This window comes from Zingiber officinale, chromosome 5A (assembly GCF_018446385.1).
Source record: "Zingiber officinale cultivar Zhangliang chromosome 5A, Zo_v1.1, whole genome shotgun sequence".
Lineage (NCBI taxonomy): Eukaryota > Viridiplantae > Streptophyta > Magnoliopsida > Zingiberales > Zingiberaceae > Zingiber > Zingiber officinale.
Window position 1 is genome coordinate 138,458,782 of NC_055994.1, and position 5,420 is coordinate 138,464,201.

A 5,420-nucleotide genomic window follows, 5' to 3' on the forward strand; every position below is an offset into this window, starting at 1 on the left:
TTTTTAAAGATTTTTTAAGTTTAAAATTATTTTTAAGATTTTTTTTTAAAAAATATGTCTTTATGTAGAAAAGAATTTATTCCTGCTTAGATTAATTTTAAATTTTGAGTGAAAATTTTATCTCTGCTTTGAATATGTCTATTTTACCGTTAAATTTTTTTTTCCAGAATTTTCTCATGATTAAAAAATATTTTTCACATCATTTTTTCTAAAAATTATTTATAAATTGTAAAAATCTAGATTTTTTGAAATTAAAAAATTCATGATTTCTGGATGCTAGTCGTTACATTTTTTATCCCTTAGACTCTGTTTTTAATTTATTTCAAGTTGTGTTCATAACATACCTCTATTTTTAATGTGATCAAAGAGAGAGAATTAGATGTTAAGTCTAGGTGAGAGTACACTTTTTATTTCTACAAATTTTTTTAACTGTAAAATTTATACTTGTTAGCTCACTGTTATTTTTTTTATTACCCTAACTTAATTTAGGTAGTTCACATGAAAAAGGGGTCAGAGGTAGGTCATGTTGTCTTTTGATATCTTGTGCTTAAGTGTACAAGAACTCAGGAGCACAAGAAGTCGAGCAAAAAAATGCAGCTAACGAGAAGGATGGTACGAGAGAGAGCTAACGGGTTCGGTGCGTCCGAGGGATGAGGCACTACGGAAGAGCAGGGGCGGATCCAGTCCGGGGGGGGGGGGGCATCGGCTGTCGCCCCTCCTTACCGGTGGTGGAACCCTTAGTATTATGGGGTTCCGCCGATGGAGATAAAGGATACCGTTCTTTGTTCTGCGTATAAATCGTCCCTCCATGCTTGAATTCCTGGATCCGCCACTGCGGAAGAGTATGCTGGCAGACGAGAAAGAAGCGCGCGGCGTTTCCCAGGGACGAGAAGCCGGAGCAGAAGATTGCTCGAGAAAGCCGAAAAATGGGTTCAGGTGAACCCTATTCCATATAGCCGAAATCACCCAAGCGAGCGGAACTTATGCGGAAGACCCGAATGAAAAGTCAACCAGAAGTTAACTATAGTTTGGGCGCCCGAACCCCACAAGGCAGTCAGGGCGCCCCGGGCTCGCGCCCTGGTTAAGGCTGGTTCACCCTGGTTCGGGTGCCTAGACCTGGTCTAGGCGCTCGAACCAAAAACTTTATCGAGTCGCCAGCTGTTGTGACGTGGATAATGCTTTATTCACGCTTAGGCGCCTGTAACCCTTCCAAGCGCCCGAATCAGGGCTATAAATATAGATCTGATCCTAGTAACTAAACACAATACTTGTAAACAATCTTCATTCTGTTTAGCTTTGTAATCTATAAACAATCTTCATTCTATTTAGCTTTGTAATCTAGTGCTTTAGCTGTTGTAAGAGGCTTCTCCACCGGAAGGAGATTTGATAGTGAGTTTTAACATCTTGGATTAGTAATCCTCTGATTGCAAACCAAGTAAATCTCCGTGCCTCTTTCTTTTTGTTAATTAGCTTCTTAAATTTGTGTTCAAGTGTTTATTTTAATTAAGCTCAAAGATCAAGAAAGGTATTTTTTTTATTTTTATCTTGCAGGGTAATTCACCCCCTCCTACCGACCGCAAGGGACCAACATATAAAAGATAGTCATCTTAGACGGTTATAGGTATCTGAAAAAACACATCAAAAACCCTAAAACTATTCTTTTTCATTTTTGCTGCTTCCACCACCACAACCAAAAACTAAATTGAATGTCAAAGTAGTTGTGCCGGGAAATTCCGTAGTTGTCATTCTAACTCTTTCTCTTTGGTCTTCTTTTGACTAGGCTCCAATAAATCTCCTCACTAGTCCTCGTTGTTGCTACGTGATTGGCGACAAGTTAGCACCTATGCCAACTTACCAGTGGTTCATCCATCAACATTCTTAGACAAGATCAAATTGGTGTCGTTTGTGCACTACAAGAAAAAAGCTAATAGACAACGCTTTAAAAGCGTTGTCTATATACCTGAAAAAGCGTTGTTAAAAGCACTGTTGTTAAAAGCCTGCTCAAAGACAACGCTTTAAAAGCGTTGTCATTTGTAGAAAAGACAACGCTTTTGCAACTCTTTAAAAGCGTTGTTGTTTTTTACAAAGACAATGCATAAAAAGCGTTGTCTTTTTTAAAGACAACGCATAAAAAGCGTTGTCCTCTTTAACAAAGACAACAGTTTCATAACACATAAAAAAGTATTATCCAAGAGGTTTTAAACTATTATCTTTTAATACCAAAGACAAATAAAAGATAAATGAAAATGAATATACTTCAATCATCGACATATAATTAAATAAACAACCAAGATAAATATATAAATTATCATCCATACACTTTATAACAAGCATAATTACTTGCATACAAAGAAATTTTAATTAGGAGACACTGAAAACTACTTCTATCGTCTACATCTGATTGCATGAATTTAAAGGATCTTTATAGATGCTACTTACCATCTTGACTTGAATGTTCTTTACTCATTGACTTTAACCATCTTCTCACTTAAATCCCAAAGCCTTCTTGATAGTTCTTCGTCAAAGTATTTCTCAGTCACACCCATGAGGTTCGGATGCAGTGCCACATAGCATGTAGTTGTTGCTCCTGTAATCATCCATACCCGAGCTATTTAGCTAGAGTTTTTGAATACCTCCATTCACCTTCAAAATATCTAAAAATGCACTGCACATGAAAGATTCAAGACAAAGTGTAAGTTAGTCTTGATAACCCACAAAAATAGAACAACAACAATATCTCTAGTGGATTATATAAACTCTGAGATTTTGAAGTAGGAATCAAGACAATTTACTTAGCATTAAATCAACAAACAACACAGCATAACTAATAAACCAAAAAAGGAGAACAAATTCATGGCTTAATGTACAATATCTTATATAATCAACATCCACATTTCACTATGTGCTACCATGTCATGGTTATGCTAGCAGAAATGTTGATGCTACTATTTTAGAATTCCACAACATCTTCCCATTGTGATGTTCGTCTAAGATAGAATGGCAAAAACACACAACCAATATGGGCAATCAATAGAAATATGAACAAATCCACCTAAAAACCAAATAATTTTTTTTACATACCTCTAGGAATGATGGTCGAACTTCTATAAGTTGCACCAAGGCAGAACAAACCTGTGTATCAAAGAAAACAAACATAGATCGGTGAAAGATCAAAAAGCTTAAGGTAAAAATACTTAAGCAACACGTAAGTTTGGATTCATTAAAGAACTCTTTTTTCTCACATATACATATCCAACATCCTTACCAATCACTCAAAGTTATTAGATTTATTTAAGAACTCTCCACTTTCAAACAAATTTTAACAAAAAAGAAAAGTTATAGCCCATGCAATTTTCTAAGAGAATGGAGATAAATAATGACGGACCTCTCTCTTGATATATGCAGCCATGGACTTTTATTTTTCTATATTCTACATCTTAATCCTCCATATTCTGATCAAGTAGTGCTTCTTCCTCCTCTTCGATTATCAATGTCTCCTCAAAGAGCATCATGCAAGCAATTTTGAGCATCACTTAGCTATGTTTATAAGCTATGTTTATAAGTGGCTTTCTCGTTGCACTTGAGAAGAGGCTTAAAGTAAAAATTGTATGTTTGGCATGTGTGTTATCAGCAATGCAGAATATATATATATATATATTACTGAAAATTTATATCTCACATAAAAGTTACTTGCAATGAAGAAGAAAAATCATATGTAATCAACTTAAACAAGCATATCAAACGTATCCTTTAGAATTTACCTATGATATGATGTCCTTTAGAAGTGATACACAAAATTTGTTTCTGACCCATTAACATCTACATTGAAAAAGACTTAATGCATCACCATTTATCAACCAAGCAAGATATTGGAGCTTGTTAGGAAAGTGTGATGAAATGCTACAAGGAATCGATTAAGCTCGGAGGCCAATGCTTGGTTTCCCTAACATATGAGAGATCAGTATAATGAGTATTCAAAAGAGTGGCAATTGTCAACTGGTTCTCGGCAAGGAGTACAACATGCTTGTTAGCATACAATGATGCAGTTAGAGCTGATGATGATACTATAAATCCATGTGGCAACTATGTTAGAACTCTGCGACACATGAGGAAAATAGTATAGTAACAGAATATGCCTTACTTGAACTTCCCCGATCCCTTCAGGAAGTATCTTCCCCATCTCAAGGGAGACAAGTCTACCAAGGTAGTATAGCTTTGTTCTTAGTGCTTCGCCAATCTGTCTAACAATCTCTCCTCTTTTAGGTGCTGGAATCTGGTTAAACATTATAAATCAAACGCTTCAGCTCAAAACAGAAAAAAGAAGCTAAGAAATGAGAACTCAGACTAGTGCCATAATAGATTGATAAAAAGTAAATACCATCTGCAAACAATTACATGTGACAGTAAACCTACACAATTTATCACGTCTTAACGGCCAAATTAGATGGCTAAAAATCATACCCGAGATGAACATTGATTCGAGTACGTGAACAGTAGCTTAACAAGTCCTAAGTACCAATAAAAATTAAGAAAATCCTTGTCTGAGGGATTTGTAACTACAAAAAGTGCATAACAATAAGCAAGCCGAAATATCTAGCCGCAGCTATCTCTCTAACCACAACCATTTTAATACGATAAAAAAACTCCAAAAATCGCAGCTTTTAGCCGATCTCGTCTCTCATGCAAGTAAGAAGCTAAATCTAGTTCTTCCTTTACTAGAAGGCCCCTAACCTGCATCTAGATCTTAGCAGCATTAGCGCAAGCCCGCAGGCCCTCCTCATAATCCTCAATGGACGCCTCCATCACCTCCGCAATAACCTGAATCAAGTACCCCCAAATCACATGAACAAAAGATCAATCGGGAAAAAGGAACCCCCTTTCTCATCGAAGGGGAGAAGGTACTCGCCTGGTTGTTGGTGGGGTTGCGGGAGCCGACGATGGGGTCGCTGCCTCTTCAGGCGCCGTTCACGAAGCATCCGGGGTTGCGGGGGCCAAGACCGAGCTCGGAGAGGAACTCGTACACCTTCCTCCCGAATCTGCCCATGAATCGATCGATCGCTGCCCCCGACGAGGATTTGGATGGATCGGAGAAGGATTAAGCAGCCAACGGAGGAAGGGAAGCGGAGAGGTGCGACGAGTGAACTTCATCGATTTGATTTTAAAAAGTGAGTGAGTGAAACCTTGGGGTTTTACAACTCCTTATTGATCCAACGGTTTGTATCATTTTAGATTTAATTTAGACGAGAATTTAACAATAGACAACATTAAAAAAATAGTAATAGATAACGCTTTTCAAGAAGTGTTGTCGTTGACCCATAAAAATCACTAAAAGATAACGGTTTTTAAAAAAGTTTTGTCTATTAGTAAAAAAAAGAAAAGAAATAGACGACACTTTTTACTAAAAGCGTTGTTAAAAAAAA

General features: G+C 36.9%; 1 pseudogene; it reads right to left on the reverse strand.

Moving 5' to 3' along the window:
* Positions 1-2,274: 2,274 nt before the first annotated feature.
* LOC121983299 lies at positions 2,275-5,165 on the reverse strand (annotated as a pseudogene).
* Between the last annotated feature and the right edge of the window lie 255 nt (positions 5,166-5,420).